At 51.7% G+C, this 17,878-nt stretch overlaps 2 pseudogenes across 1 annotated transcript; one reads left to right on the top strand and one right to left on the bottom strand.

Moving 5' to 3' along the window:
• Positions 1-136: 136 nt before the first annotated feature.
• Positions 137-11,274, bottom strand: LOC147959944 (uncharacterized; annotated as a pseudogene). The gene is made up of 2 exons (XR_015612380.1): positions 2,140-11,274; positions 137-196 (listed from the first exon to the last, which is right to left on the bottom strand). The product of XR_015612380.1 is annotated as an uncharacterized LOC147959944 (transcript).
• Positions 11,275-13,825: 2,551 nt separating this feature from the next.
• On the top strand, positions 13,826-17,616 carry LOC147959943 (UPF0481 protein At3g47200-like; annotated as a pseudogene).
• The last annotated feature ends 262 nt before the right edge of the window (positions 17,617-17,878 follow it).

Genomic DNA, 17,878 nt, shown 5'->3' with positions numbered 1-17,878 from the left:
GTGGAAATCAATCTCAGGGTTCAAATAGCAGCCAACATCTCGGCTGCTTAGGGTGGCATGAAGAGTAATGTGGCCCATGCTCCTGCCGGCCATAAGTTTGACAAGACCGACGCCATTCACAGCGCTCACAGCCTCGACGGGTGCCACGTTGATCGCTTGCTGAGTTATCTTCACTGTAGTTTGAAACCCAAACGACCTATATGAAGAATGGAGCAATTGCCATGTGAACCAGCACATTTAACATTGTACTTACTTTTTTTACAATAAAAATATAGAGTTGGGGCCATATACATCAGAAGCTAAGCCTCAGCTTGGTTTGTGAAAAATGATAAACCAGTTACTTATGTGCCTAACACACCAGCAAATAAAACACTGGTGATTAACAGTTTTCCCACTCATTACCGTATTAGTCCTACTTTGCAATCACATGATTCAGACAGCTCTAAACATTGGTGAACATTATGATGATTGTGTAGTAAGTGTACATATCAGCTGTGTACCAGCAAAACATGATGATTGTGTAGTAAGTGTAGATATCAACTGTGTACCAGGAAAACAATCTAACGCTAGCTCACACTTCATTCATGATCAACATAAAAGGCATAACGGGAGTCTGTCAACTGTCATATGCCCATCCACCACAGCGAGTTGTGACTTTCTGAAAGATACGGGAACAAAAAAAGATATTTCTTTCTCTCATGGTCTCACCCCTTCCTTTCTTTGAGTGCTATATATTTAGCTTCTTCACTCAAACTTCCCTTATGTTAGCTGCATAATGGAAAAGATCACATGTCCAAATTAGTGAAACGATTTTTGGTCTGGTACACATGACCGTAACCCTCGAGAAAGTTGTTGCCTTGTGACCATGAGGTCACGGGTTCGAGTCCTGGAAACAGTCTCTTACAGAGATGTAGGAAAAGGCTGCATACTATAGACCCAAAGCGGTCAGTTCCTTCCCTAGACCCTGCGCAAGCAGGAGCTACGTGCACCGGGCTGCCCTTTTACAAATGACCGTAACCCTCGAGAAACGATCTAAAATACCATGAGGTCAATGAGTCATGAAAGCGAAAAAGATGTCGTCAAACTTTTCCATCTTCTTTGCGTCCTAGGCCTGGTCTCTCTTAAACTTCAAGCACTGCATGTAAATATAGCCAGCAAAGCATGAGTGCTTTACTTCAATCAAAGGACCCGTTCGGGAATTCACCAGCTCCTAGAATCTGCGGAGTGGCTGTTTGCCCGCTCCAAGATTTCGAACTACAACTCCGTCCGCTCCCGAAGCTGAGCGTGGAGCGGAGTGACACCGAACGGGCCTAAAGTCTAAGCTATATGCAACTGACATAAGGTCAGTCAGAAGTTAATGAAGGACACCGCATAGTAGCTGGCAAGCAAAATATTGCTTGCATTTTTATATATCATAAAGATCAGAGACTTATTCAAAGAGTCGTAATTATCAGTCGTTGGAGTTCAAGATCAAAAGTGATTAAAAATAATAACAAGACTTTGGTGTCTTGGCAAATCAGTGATATGTTCGCGCTATAAAACTTTTGTAGATGCTTGTCGGAATGAACAAACAAATGGGGAGAGGGAAACTCAAGATTCTGCACATGATAACTGTGAAGGGTCCTAGTGTACCACATATGCTGCAACAGCATATCTAAATATCGTTGGCACGAGTGTTTGACATATAGTATAGCATGCTTAACTTACTATGCAAGAATGCAAGTACTACTACACGTTCATCTGTACTATTACTATTGTATATACCCAGGGTACTACAAAATACATGAATGGAAGCAAGACTAAAAAATAGAAATAGTAGTATAGTAGTTTTTTCCGAGGGATTTGGAAGAGCAGTAAGGACCAATAGAACTTCATTATCCTGATCAGATGTTGGAGCTGACATACCAAGTTTTTTATGTCAAGCTAAAGTATCCACGTTTTGGTCATCGCATAAGTCTACTTAAAAAGTTTATCTGTCTCATTTAGTAAGTACAAATAGGATTAGCTTGGTATCTAAGGATGAGTTTAATTGTATGAACACTGTATCAGAATCTGAATCAAGCCAGAAACAAGATCATCCTACTCTGCAATCTCTCTCCTTCATTTGAATACCAGTCAAAGAAATTGGATAGAACTCACCAAGTCCACATTGATGCAGGCTAGACTCTCTATGATGCATATGGCTAGTGAAAGACAATAGAAAGACCCCACCTTTGTAATAGGTTTCCTGAAAATATTCATCACATAAAATGATTACTTTTAGCAAGATCGATTCCCTGTTTATTTGAATATAAGAGAACTGACAGCCAATTTACAACTGGTATGGATATTACTTTGAACTTCGGTTCATACATTATGCACAGTTCGGATGCAACCAATGCGTAGCAGGAAGCAGCCATTATTGCATAATCATTTAGCATGTTAAAAGGCATACAACTGAATAAGTAGTGTGTGTATGTGTGTGTCCAAGAAAATCAAGCATTTCAACCAAGTACTAAATGCAAATATTTGCTTAGCGTAAAATTTGACATGGTCAAACCATAATTATTTTAGTCTGCCAGGCAATCTCTGTGTGCAGTAATCTTCACGCATACTTTGTAACCAACTTATTAATTGATAATGAGAAGGAAGAACTACTTGAGCAGCTGAGAGGAGGGCATTGAGGAGGATGGCTGGCATACACTAAAATTGAATCTTGTTCAGTGACGGGATATGCAACATACATGTCCTTTGAAGCTACAATGACAATGATCTATTGTGATAAGGTTCCTGAAATTTGTGATACAAAATAAAATCATTTTGAGTAGTGCAAACTACACCATAACTGAATCTATCAGCAAGCGAAAGTCGCATTCAACAAATAACAGCTTCTGTGTTTGCCTAATTCTCAAACAAATTAGGCGGAGCGACTTGGAGTTTGCCAATACCAAGGCTAAGTACCACTTTTACTAACCCAACAAAACTGCACTGTTGGAACATTAGAGCAGTTAACCAAGAAAGGCACGACCAGGATGGTCTGGCTTCCCCGTCTGCGGCGGCGGGGGGCTGGCAGACGGTGGTTCCTGCTGGCCCCGTTGCGGGTCTGCTGGCGGAGGCCGTGGCGCCTCCTATCTCCAAGGCCAAGCGCTCCAAGGCGGTGGCCGCTGCTCCGACCCCCGCGCGCACCAGTGACCGCCCCAAGGGTGCCAAGGGCGACCTCCCCTCGCTCCAGTGCGCCCAACTTCTGCAAGCTGAGAAGAACATGGAGATCGAAGGTAATCCCCCCCTTACGTTTTACGATTCTCGACTCCTTTTCGGATGAGCACTTGTGTGAAATTTTGGGGGACAGCAGGGTGGATATTGCTAGTGAGGGTGAGGCTAGAGAGTTGATTTCCCTTATTCGTTCGAAGGAACTTGCGCAGGCAGCTTTAGCTCAAGCTGCGGCTGCGCGCGCGGCCGCTCTGGTAGGGGATTGGGGGGGGGGGGGGGGGGGGGATCCTCGACCGTGGCTGTGCAGCCCGATCAGGGAGTGGTAGCAGTGGGGCCTGGTACCAATTCCCCTCCTCGTCATCAGCCGAAGACGAGGCGCGTGGCCAAAGCGGTGACCTCTCGAGGGATCCGCCTCTGCAACCGTATAATTTAAATGCGGTTCCTCTTTTGGAATAACCGCGGCTTCGGCCACGCTGGGAGGCGGACCCAGCTCAAAGAGTACATGCACAATGAGGGCATTGACGCAGTAGGGATCCAGGAAACCATCAATGTCGAGTTTCATCATCACAAACTACCGGCCATTGACCCTCTTGAACGTTTTTCGTGGAATTGGGTCTCGACGGTGGGCCATTCGAGCGGCATGTTGCTGGGCCTTAATCTTGAATGCTGTGAGGTGCTGTCTTGGGAGGCAGGCACCTTCTTCATTTCTGTCCATGTCCGTCAGCGGGCTTCGCTCCGCGAATGGGTGGTGATCGTGGTCTACGGCCCGGCCGATCATTCGCGTTCCCTCGAGTTCTTGGATGAGCTCCAGTCTAAAGTGGCGAACTCTGTCTTGCTCAACCTACCGCTGGTGGTAGGGGGAGACTTCAACCTGATCCGTTCGGGAGCGGATAAAAATAACGATAATATTAACTGGACAAGGGAGTCCATGTTTAATAATGCTATTGCGGCCATGGCACTTAGGGAAGTGGCCAGATCCAGCGCTAGATTCATGTGAACGAACAAACAGTTGTCGCCGGTCCGTTTTGTTCTTGATCAGGTTCTCGTCTCGGCTGACTGGGAGGTGCCGTGTTCGCTAGTGGCTGAGACCCGAATTGGGTCCGACCACATCCCCTTGGTCCTGTCTACGGGAGAGGACAGACTGAGGCGCAGCCCCCATTTCTTCTTCGAGACGGCGTGGTTCGAAATTCCGGGCTTTGACCAGGTTTTTAGGCAGAAGTGGGACGCCTGTCTCCATAGGCTGGGCCCCCAACGGGGGACCATGGAGTTTTGGGTCGCAATGGGGGCGGGTCTCCGCGCATCCCTTAAGGGCTGGGGGGCCAACCAAGGGCGGGACAACAAATTGCGAAGGGCGCATTTAGTCCAGGAGCTCACAATTCTGGATGCGCAGGCTGACTCTCGCCCGTTTTCAGAGCAGGAGTGGGCGCACCGTTACGAACTGGAGGGCCAGGTCGAGACCCTTCTTCGGGGTGAGGAAGAGTACTGGCGTAGGAGAGGGGGGCTCAAGTGGACCCTGAAAGGAGATGCGGACACCAAATACTTCCACGCCTACGAGAATGGCCGTCGCCGTAAATGTGCCATTCTCCGTTTGCAATCAGAGCAGGGGCTCCTGCTGCGTCAAGCGGACATCATACGCCATGTGTATGAGTTCTATATCCAACTAATGGGCGCGTGCGAGCCGCCCTTAGCGCACCTCCGTAGTGATCTGTGGGATCCTACGAGCAAGGTGTCTGACTCCGAGAATGAGGAGCTAGGCCTTGCTTTCACTCCTCAGGAAATCGACGCTGCCCTCCTCGGCATGAAAACTGACACGGCCCCCAACGGCTAGCCTATGGCTATGTTTAAACGTTTCTGGCCCCTGCTCAAGGCGTCGATCTTCTCGATTTGCAACGGTTTCATGCGTGGGAGGTCGATATCTCGTGTCTGAACTTTCGAATCCTCTCCCTAATCCCGAAAGTTCAGGGTGCGGATAACATTAGGCAATTCAGACCCATTGCGCTGATTAACGTCCCGTTTAAAATTTGCTCTAAAGCTTGCTCCACGCGTTTAACTCCAGTAGCTCACCGCATCATTAGCAGACACCAATCAGCTTTCATTCGTGGTTGTAACATTCTGGAGGCCCCCCTTGCTCTCCTTGAGATAGTGCATGAACTCAAATGCTCGTGACAACCAGCGATTCTTTTGAAACTCGATTTCGAAAAGGCGTACAACCGTGTTAATTGGGACTTCCTCAGACAGGTCCTCTTGGGAAAAGGGTTCTCATTGATGTGGGTTCACCGCATGATGCAACTGGTCTCGGGAGGCCAAACGGCGATTGCGGTAAACGGAGTAGGGAACTTCTTCCGTAACAAGCGGGGGCTGCGCCAGGGCGACCCAGCATCCCCGCTCCTGTTTAACTTCGTGGCAGATGCCCTCGCGGCAATGTTGGATAAAGCTCGGGAGGCAGGCCACCTAAGGGGGGTGGTTAGCCACTTGGTTCTGGGAGGGGTCTCCCACCTACAGTACGCAGACGATACGCTGCTGCTGTTTGAGCCGGACAGGCATAGCATAGCCACGGTCAAGGCTATCTTGTTGAGCTTCGAGCTCATGTCCGGTCTCAAAATCAACTTCCAAAAGTGTGAAGTGGTGTCCATGGGGATGGAGACCGTCGAGGGACAAGCGGTGGCGGACTTGCTCAACTGTAAACTGGGCTCTCTCCCATTCCAGTACCTCGGGCTACCGATCGCGGCAAGGGCGCCTTCCATTCAAGACTGGGCCCCCCTTTGCACCACGGTAGCGGGCCGGGTAGGCCCTTGGAGAGGCAGATTTATGTCGTCTGGAGCTCGACTCATCCTTACCAACTCCAGCCTCTCCTCTCTGCCATGGGCCTCTTTCTTTTGGCCGACAGTGTGCATACCAAGCTGGACACGCCATGGTCGAGGTTCTTTTGGGAAGGATCCGGCACAAGGCACAAGTACCATATGGTTAAATGGGCGGCCGTTTGTCGCTCCAAGCCCCAGGGGGGCCTTGGGGTTATGAAGTCCAAATTGATGAATGTAGCGCTTATGTGCAAATGGATCTGGAGATTGTCTCAAGGGGAGACAAGACTTTGGGTTGATTTGCTCAGGGCCAAATACTTCTCATCCGGCAACTTCTTCGAGGCCACGGGAAGGGGTTCTCCTTTCTGGAACTCTATCCAGGCGATCAAGCCCATCTTCGCCATGGGGGCGAAATTTTCCGTCAAGGATGGGCGCTCGACACGTTTCTGGCTGGACCTCTGGATTGGTGATCAACCCCTTTGGTCCAGGTTCAAAGATCTCTACAACATAGCTCTTGAGCCCAACCTCTTTGTGTCTCAGGCTATGGGTGTGTCCCCACCGGCGCTGCTCTTCCGCCGCGAGCTTACCGGCTCGAAGACAACAAGTTTGGGACACTTGTTGTCTCTCGTTGGGGAGGTAACGCTATCCCAGGGTTTGGATATCGTGTCCTGGCACCTCAACGCCTCTGGCAAGTTCTAGGTCAATTCCCTCTATCGAGCGCTTGCCCGGGGACCTTATCAACAGTCGGCATCCGGGCTGTGGAAGGCTAGGATTCCCCTCAAGTTTAAGGTATTTCTGTGGCACTTGTGTCGTGATAGACTTCCAACGTCCGTCAACATAGCCAAGCGCAATGGGCCGGCCAGCGGGCCCTGCTGTGTGCCGGAGACCGCCAACCATGTGTTCTTCAACTGCCACTTGGCTCGCTTTGCGTGGAGCGCGGCCCGTGAGGCTGCTGGACGGGATTGGGATCCCAGATCCAGTGCTGAACTAGTTGCCCTCCTGTCCTCGGTTACTGGTAGCATCCGAGGTGTCATGTGGTGCTGCGTTGGGGCATTACTATGTGCGGTGTGGCATATTAGGAACAAACTAACGATCGAGGGTTCCTTTCCGCTCATCCCGCTGACGTGATCTTCAAATGTGTCATCTTCATGCAGCAGTGGGCGCCGCTGGGAAGGCACCAAGACGCTGATCTTCTACAGCTCGCTCCTGCGCCGCCTCCCTAGGGTCGTGAGGCACCTTTTGGTATCACTTGTGCGAGCCTGCGTGCTCTGATCTAGCCGGCTGTGGCTTGTAATCCAAGACTTTCCCTTCTTTAGCTCGATCTTTTGAGGGTGTTGATGTTATGGCGTTGCTAGAAGGAGGGCGCGAGAGGGCCGGCTGGGGGCCTTTTGCCCACGTCCGAGCAAGATGGAAGGGATTTCCTTCTTAATTCTTGCTTGATTAAATTGATACATCTTCTCCCCTTATATAGAGAGGTTTACTTGACTCCCCAGCAAGGCTTACTTGACCCCTAAGAAAGCAACCCTTATCTCTAATTAACCCTAAAACTAACGAGCTATACCGCCAGCCCAGGCCCATTAGGCCCATTACGTACTCTAACACTACACCCCACCTGGACATGCAGCTTGTCCTCGAGCTGCAACCTAACCAACTTATAACCATGACTCGACGCAACACAAACCTAACACCTAAAAACAAGCCTTTTACAGCTTCGCTTGTTTTATTACTCTCAACCTGAAATGGACTGGGACGCTTTATTTTGGACCCCTAAACATAAAGTGGACACCATCCGCACGTCGGATGTGCACGTGTACAGCCACCTGGATCCCATGGACACCATCTGGACAAAAGGAGCGCCTATGTATGGCCACCTGGAAGTGGTCGCAAGAGCGACCAGCAGAGGCGCCCTTGCGGCGGCCGGCGACGGAATGCAGTGGTGCTACGAGGTGCGCTCCTGTCGGTGACACCATGCCTTCTCCCCGCCGGACGGCTATTGGTCTGCACCGCACAGAGAAGAGTGGAGGGCTTTCGATGGAGAATGGCGAGGAGGGGTGCGCCCCCCAACCGCCGATGTCGCAGACTTTGAGGTCGCTGTCCGTGGGGAAAACAGCATGCCCGCCGCCCGTGGGGAAAACCGCATGCCCAAGATCCCCGACGCAGCAGATGAGATCGAGGTCCTTTGCACAGCGAAGCGCAACTCGGAGGAGCGGCAGCTGCAGACCACGCATCTCCCGCACAGGCCGACGCGCTAGGAGGCCGCGCGCAATAGCATGCAGCCTCACCGCCGCCGACACGTGGCGGGTAGCGATCCAAGCAGAAAGCGGTGACGGCGACGGCAGGAACTTGATCTGCTGGATGGGGGCGCCCTGGGACGGCGGCGACGCTGATGGGAACGAGGTCATCTCAGTCCCATCGTAGGGCATCCCATACTGGTACGAGATGACCGGCGTCGTGGTCGCGTCCGAGGGCGGCAGCGGCGGGGGAAGCTGTTGTTGGTGTGGCGGCAGAGGAGGTGGCTGCTGGGGATGTGGCTGGGGCGCATAGGGCCCGATGAGGAAGGCCCTGGTGCCCGTCACGGCCTGCCATAATTCCAAGATTGCGGCTGTCATCTGCTCCGGGGTGAGGACGAGCGCGGATGGCGCCGGGGCAGAGGGTGCAATCGCCCCTGAGGATGCCAGCACGCCCAATGCAGCGCGCCTGTTGTATGGGGCAGCAGCGCCGATGAAGACGCTGGTGGCGGCGGGTAGGTGTGTGGCGGCGGCGGGTGGGAAGAACTCGGTGGAGGGCTGGACATGATCGAATCCGGGAAAGCTGATACCAAATTGTTATGGCGCTGCTAGAAGGAGGGCGCGAGAGGGCTGGCCGGGGGCCTTTTGCCCACGGCCAGCCAAGATGGAAGGGATTTCCTTCTTAATTCTTGCTTGATTAGATTGATACATCTCCTCCCCTTATATAGAGAGGTTTACTTGACTCCCCAGCAAGGCTTACTTGACCCCTAAGCAAGCGACCCTTATCTCTAATTAACCCTAAGACTAACGGGCTATACCGCCAGCCCAGGCCCATTAGGCCCATTACGTACTCTAACAGTTGATGTTATGTAAGACTCTGGTTTCGTGCACGCTGCCTGATGTGGGCTTTATTAATTTAAAGCCGGACGCCCCTGGCGTCTTCGTTCTAAAAAAAATAGTGAACCATGTTGTCACACTTGGGGCAGCAATTGCTTTTGCTGTTATGATGTTATCTATACAATAGAATTCATCTTAACCTTTTCAGTGTCAGCAGAAATTTAGTTACCTCCCCGCAAAAAAATGTAATTACCAATTGCAGGAAAACAAATTGCACGGCAAGGAAACAAACTTATTGGCATGAAACATAATAAAATTAGACAAAATCCTGGTTACATGGGTTGTTCGTATATTTTCATGGCTACGTCTGTGAGAATAGATAATGTCAAAAGTATGTGGGCGAAATATTTATTTGAAACATAGACAATACATACCTAGAATTTTGCCGTACATTTAAATATTCTAGAGATTAGAAGCGAGCCACCAAATTAAACAATGAAATATTTCTATGAAAGTCTATACGTACTTTTATTGGCTCTTACAAAGCTAACTTGGTTGAACAGAGAATTACATAGTATAGAGAATATATATGCTGAAGAAACCATGAACATTTTGCAGCCATGGAGTTCAGTCTGGATGTAAATTATTCTCTTATGATATCCATAGTAATCAGTGATCACCAGGCTGTGTACTTTATTACGTCAATGCACCGGGTGAAACACTAAGCATTGCTATGCCTATGAAATGTATTTCCATGTCTGAAGGGCAGCAGCCGCAGGGCATTAGCTGATCAGCACTAGATGGTTACCAAATAATGCACAGAAGGACAGTCTCTGCAGAAATGATCAAATGGAAAACACAGAATTCTCCGAGTCTGAAGACCACACATCTTCCTCAAATGAGTAAATAGCATAAAACTACTACTTTACAGGCTAGGGTTTCAAAAAACTACCGGTTTTTAATTTTTCTCAGATAACTACCAAGTCGGGGGACGGCTGTTTCAAAAAACTCTAATTGTCCAATGCTTTATTATTAATCATGATTATGACAGTTGGGGCCCGTATGTAAGAAAACTGATTGTTTGACTGTTTGTTTGACCGTTAAATGACATCTAGGGCCCATATGTCAGTGTCCCTGCAAACTTAAAAAAGCAATCAGGTCCTCCAAAGAAATTGAAAAAAAGCCATCGGGTCCCTCCCGTGCTCAAGATCCACAGGAGCGCACCCGCCGCTGTGCTCGACGGGGAGCTCTCTCCCGTCGCGACGGAGCTCCCTTCCAGCGCCGCCGCAGCCGTCGTGCGTCATCCTCCCTCTCGTGAGCTCCCCTCCGTGCATCCTCTCCCTCTCCCTCTTTCTAAGGCACGGCGGCCATGGAGTCCGAAGGCGGCGGCCGGAGTCCCAGCCCCGGGGCGGCGGCCGGAGTCCCAGCCCCTGGGCGCGGCGGGCAGAGTCCCAGCCCCCTGGACGTGGCGGCCAGAGTCCCAGCCCCCTGGCCATGGCGCGTGGTTGGCGGCGGCCGTGCTCCTGGGTGCCGGCTGCTCCTCGCGCGGCGCTCCTTCCCTGGCTTGGCGTGTGGCGTGGCCGGCCTCCGCGCAGAGACGGTCGCCATGGCCGCGCAGAAGGGGGCAGCGTGGGCAGCAGCGAGGGCCGGCAGCCATGGCCGCGCGAAGGAGGTGGCCATGGCCGCGCGAAGGAGGTGGAGCTGGCCTTTGTTTTTTTCACTGGTGGATGAGATGAGCTGCACCAGGAGCCGGCCTTTGTTTTTTCTGGTCGCCGTGGAGGTCAAGGAGCGGCGGCGTGGGCAGCAGGGTGGCCGGCGGCCATGACTTGAGTTGGCGCAGGCGGGGCTGCGGGGAGGGAGGAGAAGAAGGAAGGAGAAGAGCAGGAGGAAGAGACACTGACGGGCCCACACGTCAGGTAACGGTCAAACTAAACGGTCAAACTGACGGTGAGTTTAGGTGCGGGTCCGACTTGTCATAATCATGATCAATAGCTAAGCACTCCACGATTTGGGTTTTCTGAAACAGTCAACCACCCATTTGGTAGTTATCTGAGAAAAATTGAAAACCGGTAGTTTTTTGAAACCCTAGCCTGTAAAGTAGTAGTTTTATGCTATTTACTCTCCTCAAATCACGTAGTGAAAAGTCACGTGCAAGAGCAACTATTCCTAATCCAGTCAATAGAAGGATAATTAATTTCACAAGCCCAATTAGCATTATAGTAGCTCACAAGCTGTGACAATAGTGGTCGCAGCACTTCCATATGCTGGCACATGGCATCCAAACCTCAGCCCGCACCCTGCATCCACCCGAGCAGAACTACTCAAACAAATGGAGAAGGGGAAAAAGAGAAAATACGGCAAAATAAAATCATCTTGTCATTCCATCAGACAGATGGTGTGCATTAGCTTGGGCCTAGGTATATGTGATAAGCAAGAGGAAGGATAAGGGGGGTAAATACCTTAGAGACGAGTTGTTGCGGGTGGTGCTCGAGGTCAGCAAGCCACTGCACGCTGTGATCTCCACAACCTTGAAAACCAAAACCATGGCGGCGCCTGCATCACCGCGATGCGAGGTCATGGATGCCATCGGTGGGGCTGAGGAGGATTGAACGGAGATACTACAAAAGAGCGGCGTTTGCTTCGATCCCGTCGTAAATGCAGCCATGGACATGGCACGGTGACCGCTCCAAGCCGCCTTCCTCGCTGGCATCCCGAGTGAGGAATCCGTCTGCTGGCCTCGCTCGCGTTGCTCCTCGAGAAGCATCGTTGTGGAGGTGGGGCGGCTGGGAGGCCGGAGGCCGGAGACAAAGCAGCGAGAAGGCGGAGGGGTGGTTGACGAGGAGAAAGGAGAAGGAGAGGAGCTCGGGATGGGAGGGAACACGTTCTGCGCACGACCGGCATGGCGCATGAGTCAACCAGAGCACGACGCATGACCCGGCTCTCCCCAACCCAAGAAGCTCAACGGCACCACAATCCAACCCACCGACCTCTCTCCCCTATTCACACCACAGATGAGACGCAGACGAGACACAGTCGCACGGATCTGTCCCAGGACAACAACTCATCACATGACCGAAAAACAAGCCTACCCGCCGACGTGTGGGACCGCAAGCAAACGCAGCCCACCTGTTATGGTGAGCCGTGCGTCCACCCCTCTCTCTGCTCTGGCCAACCACAGGCGAAACACAGCTCCACGATCCCTCACACGAACTTGGCACAGACCGGTGGGAGCAGCAACCGACTCGGTCCACCAGTCATAGTGCGGAAAATCTTGGCTTGTGTGTGCATGCGTCACTCCATCTCCTCCCAACCATCTGGGCCCACCAGTCAAAGCCTACCAGCCGAGAATCGCGCGATGCGGGCGACGTGCGCACGCGGCGCGTCAGGAGGGGGCGGCCACGCACCCCGAAACTGTTGACCCAGTCAATCACGTGCGAGGCTGAGCCCACAGGTCATTGGCCCTCTGAAAATCACTGGGAAATCAAAATCAACCGCAAATATCCAACGCATCAGATCACACAAAAGACCATTTTGACCACCATCCAACGCCCAAGAAGACAAGAAGTCGAGGGAGCCTCCCGGACCCGGAGGTCAGGATGGGAATGGGCTGGGTCGGCCCGCCGGGTCGCTGACCCGGCCCAAAAATCGAGGCCAATGGGCCGTGTGGATCGGACTCGAACCATAGTTGGGTCAGTGGAGCCGGCACCGACTGACCCCATGGGTCAGCAGAGTCGACCCACCTCGGAGGCGTGAGTTAGCAGCTAGTTACTCGGGCATGTGTTTTGTTGCAGTGGAGTCGTTAGTTCGTTAGTGCCTGCGGGCGTAGCTAGCTAATTCCTTTGAGGAGGTGTTTGTTTCGTCAAATTCTGCCCATCACATGTTTACAGTGTAAACGGATATCCTTATGGGCGTTTGGTGAGACACCTCCGTAATCACGTTCTTCTATAATTAGTTTCAGGTCAGTTATCGAACGATACCCCCCACCCCCACCGGTAAAGGCTTCCTTACCGTCCCTGACTCCGCTCTTCCTCGCGACTTGCTCCTCTCCTCGATCTGTCTGCACCGCCGCCTCCCTTCGAGTCCCGCGCCGCTGCGCCGCCGCCCCGCCGCCTCCCTTCCAGTCCAGCGCCGCCGAGCCACCACCTCCCCTCGACCCCCTTCGGTCCTCTCCTCCTGGTCCAGCCGCCGGGTTGACCTCACCACACCAGTCGCCGGGAACAACCACGCCAGCCGCCTCCGATGCCGGTGAGGGTGGACCATTGAAGCCGCGTACGAGGAGCAGCAAGGCCCATCCGCCCATCCCCGGATCGATCTCTTCCTCCTCCGTCACTCTCCTACTGCAGATCTCAAGGTTAGGGTTACTAATACATCTGTTCTTGATCTTGAAGTACAAAAATATGCGTCCTTGATCTGTTCTTGATCTTGAAGTAAAAAAATATGCATCCTTGATCTGTTCTTGATCTACTAATGATCTATTATAGGCTGATGTATAGCATATATTTCCATCTGTTCTTGATCTTGAAGTAAAAAAATGTGTTCTTGATCTATTAATGATTTGTTAAGGTTGATGTCTATTAATGATCTATTCTTGATCTGTTCTTGATCTTGAAGTAAAAAAAATATGTGTTCTTGATCTGTTCTTTTATCAGTGGATAACTAGTGGAGTATAATTGGTGGTCTGTCCTTTGTATTTTTCTGATGTGTTCTTGATCTCTCTAGTTAGGTAACTAGGCAAATAGATGAATTAGGTTGGCTGGTCACAAAAAGGAAGGAATGTGTCTTGTTCGATCTGTTCGTGCTATCAATTGGACCATCTTCTTTAGCTTTCTGGTGTGAAATCATATCCTGGTACTTGGAACTTTGCATGACAGTAGATCGACGGTGATATCTACATGCATATCAACTAGATACGGGTTGACTGTTCCTGTAGTTTTCTGATATGCAATTTTCCTATCCATATGCAACAGTTGTATTTGTATATGACTTAATTAGGCTTCTGATGTGCAAGTTTTTTTGGATCCATTGTACCTTTGTTATATATAATACTATTGTTATATATTTGTCAAAAGTGTTGAAAAGCATGGAGCGAGAGGGAGATTGACGGGAGGAAAGGAGAAAATGAGAGGGAAATAAGGGAAAACAGAAAAAAACCGGCAGGAATAGGCGCTGGACTCGCCGACAGGGCGGATCAACGTGTCCTTTTTACTTGTGCCGACGTTCCAGACGCCCCTCAGGGCGCCGGGTTCTGCCTGGATCCGCCGGCATCAGTTTCGATCCGAGCCGACGAAAACAAGCTTCTGAATGACTTGGCCGTTTTTTCGACGCTGAGATAACAAAAACGCCTGAAAGGGCCTGTGGGGACACGGCTGAAGATGCTCTTATATGTTTAACGGGATGCATCACGTGATCCCAAGGCCAGGCAATGGACGCGGCCACAATCAAAACCTTTACCTATCCAAGAGCTGGTGAGGAAGACCACTGAGAGACTTGAAGCAGACTTTTCCCTCGTTAGGACCAAGATCCACAAATTCCTTCCAGGCCTGCGCTTGGTTAGCAAACACGCTACATCGCCCCGAGCTTCGTGGCCCTCGGGCCGTACCACCATGGCCTACCCCATCTGCAAGAAGCGGAGGAGGTGAAGCACGCGGCGGCTCACTACTTCTACTTGAAGTCAGACCACTCGGTTGAGGAAGTCTACGGTTAATTACAGAAAACCACTACATTACAGCATAAGTCTGTAGAAAAGACTCTTCTATAAAATTACTATAGAAAACACTAATTCTTGGTCTAATATTTTGCAGAAAGCATTGATCCGTCTGTTCGGGTGTTTTAACCTTGTTTATAACAAGTGGGGCCCAACTTTGGTGACGTGGCGTAACTGTTGGTCCCAGACGGTGTTAGACATGGTGTGATGTGAATTTACAAATAATCCCTGGTATTTTTGCAGAGGCACTCTTCCATCAGAAAATAGAAATGCAATCAGGCCCTTGCCATGCCAAACTCGACTGTCCTTTGCCGCCGGCCATCCTGCGCTCGTGCGCTGCCGCCCACGCTGGTGCCCCGGCAGCAGGGGAGCTCACCGATGAGGGGAGTTGCTTGGTTGCGCACGTGTTGCGCGCCGCCGGGCCGCCGCCGTTGCTTGCGCGCGGCCGCTGTTTGCTCCCGAGCTAGGCGCCGCCGCACCGTTGCAGCTGCTTCCGCGCTGACACTGCTTGCTTCGGGGCTGCGCGACGTGCCGTTGCTCTTGCTTGCGCGCTGACGCTGCTGCTTTGTGTTCGTGTTGTGCGCCGCCGCCGAGGCTCGTGCCCGTGCTGCTCAAGGCCGCGTCGTTGCTTGCTTTAGGGCTGAGGTCAGGGAGGCCGCCGAGAGGTACGCCGCCTGCTCAGGAAACAGAGGAGGGGGGATGGTGAAGGGGAGGCGTGACCGCTGCTGCTTGCGCCAGGGCCGAGGTCGGGGAGGCCGCCAGGCTCGTCGTCGCTGCTGCCGCGCGAGTCCCCGACGCCCCAGGTCCATCGCCCCTTCCCCGCATCCGTAGCTTGTGGCCGTCGACTGTAGAGCCGCCCCTCGGCTACCCCCTAGCCGTCGACGGCGGCGCCCATTGCCGCTGCGCCACCACTGTCCCCGGCGGAGACAGAGCAATCAGGCCGCGCGCATCGCAGCTTCGACGGACGAGCGCTCCCTGCGATCTGGATTTATCTTTGGGAGGGAGGGTTTTTTCAAAAAAAGACCAGCCTAACATCGTCTACCACAAAATATTACGCCACGTCATCAAATACGGGACCCATATGTCATAATCATGATTAAAATGGTCTAAGCGATCGATCGGTGTATTTTGCCCGCCAATTCATAGAAGAGTCATATTTCATAGAAGAATCTTTTCTGTAAATCTAAACTGTAATGTGATAGTTTTTTGCAATTCACTCTCTACGGCAAGATCCTCACCATCGCCGCAGAAGCCCATGGTTGCTACGTCCACGACGCTGTCATGCGTTTCGGCGACGTGGAGTTTGCGGCGATGATGTTCTTGGATGGTTGCTTCTTGCTGCAGTATATGCACAGCCTGGTGCAGTATAATGATGGTTCTATCGATGCAGAATTTGCCTTGTTCGCGAATCGGGCGGTCCTGTCCACGGGGCCTTGCATGCTGAGGGACATCTTTATGCTGGAGAACCAGCTCCCGTGGTTGGTGCTGGAGGCTCTCATGACCTTTACCCATGTTCCTGTGTGTCAGTTCGTTGCCTCCATGTCGTCCATCTTTGACGCTGGCTCCACTCTAACAAGGCTTCCCGAGGATGAACTCAAGAGGTACAGGCCGCCACATCTCCTCGGGTTCCTCCGGTACTATCTCATAGACAACATGCCTCCCGCATATCCTGACCATGAGTTCGTCAGACACTTAGCGCTAGCAAGCAGTGCAATCGAGCTCGCGGAAATCGGAGTCCAGCTAACGGCCAGTAATAAGAGATGGTTCGACATGAGCATCCGGAAAGGATACCTCGTCGGTGAGCTCTCCCTGACACGATTGTTCCTCAACGACTACACTGCTTGTTGGCTTGTCAACATGGCGGCACTCGAAGCGTGCACGTCCAGCGGCTGGCCGTCCGATGGCCACACCATCAGCTCCTGCATCTCCCTCCTGGCGATGCTCATGGACAAGGAGGAGGACCTGCACGAGCTGCGAGCTAAGAGCATTTCCATCCGTTGGCCTCCCCAGGACGCATAAAGATCATCCTCTGAGGGCGAGCCGGCGACACAATCGGCGCTGGGGTGGTTTTGCGCCCAGGCGTCAAAATTGGCCCACTTTGCAGCCCCATTTCGGCGAATAAAGGGCCCATATAGGCGAGATTAAGCCCATATTCGGCGTGGTTCGCCGTGTCTTGGCGTTCAATTATCAACACAATTTTTTCTTACCACATATTTCATCACAGAAAAATCAAATACTTGTTGGAGGGGCTGCCGCGGCGAAACGCTGCTATTTTTCCGGCGGGGAATGGCTATCTAGCGGTGAAGAGCGGCGGGCGGCGCCGGGATATAGCTAGTGGTGGCCGAGGGCGCGGGGGTGAAAGGCGAGTCGGGGAAGAAAACCTTGACTTTTTTCTTGACGGCATGGGCCAGCCACGCTTTTTCCTTGTGCCGGAGCCCCCAACTGCTCCCTAGTGCGTCGGATTCGGTCTGAGACCGCCGGGCGAAAAAAAGGACCGAGCCGGCGATTTTCGGCGTCCTGGAGACCCGACTAAGCCGTTTTTTTCATGCCGACACCAAAAAAATGACCTGAGGGAACCTGTTGGGGACGCGGCTGGAGATGCTGTAAGCACCTCGTGCGTAGCTTCTTCAGCAACCAAGAGATGCTAGACTTGTTCAAGGGCCTCGCTTGCCACTTGCGCCTCGGCGGCCGCTACTTCGACATCCTGAAGAAGATTGATGATTACAAGCGTGGCAGGCCTGTGCGGATCGTCGTGCATAAGTTCTTGTACAAGTACTTCAAGAACATCGTTGCTGTGCTCTCTATCGCCGGGGTGCTGGTCGGAGTCTTCAAAACCATCCTGAGTCTCAAGCAATATTAATTAGCGGTTCTCCTGTTTCAATCTTATGGATTCTAGTCTTTTTCGGTGATGAATTAGCGGTTCGATAGCTGGCCATGCAAGAAGTGTGTCTCGCCTATTGAGCTAGGCAGCTCAAACGGCTTTTCCAAATTAGTCCAACTTGTGCATGTTTACTTTTCTACGGGTTTATTTACCCGAGTCACGTTAAAAAATTCGAGGCGCAAAAGTTGAAGCTAGAAACGACGACTTCAAAGAACCATGATCTAACTTTCGGTTCTTTTCC

Source organism: Triticum urartu, chromosome 7A (genome assembly GCF_056163025.1).
Source record: "Triticum urartu cultivar PI428250 chromosome 7A, HENAU_Tu73, whole genome shotgun sequence".
Lineage (NCBI taxonomy): Eukaryota > Viridiplantae > Streptophyta > Magnoliopsida > Poales > Poaceae > Triticum > Triticum urartu.
The sequence above is the reverse complement of the archived record's forward strand: the minus strand, read 5'-3'. Positions and strand labels throughout refer to the sequence as shown.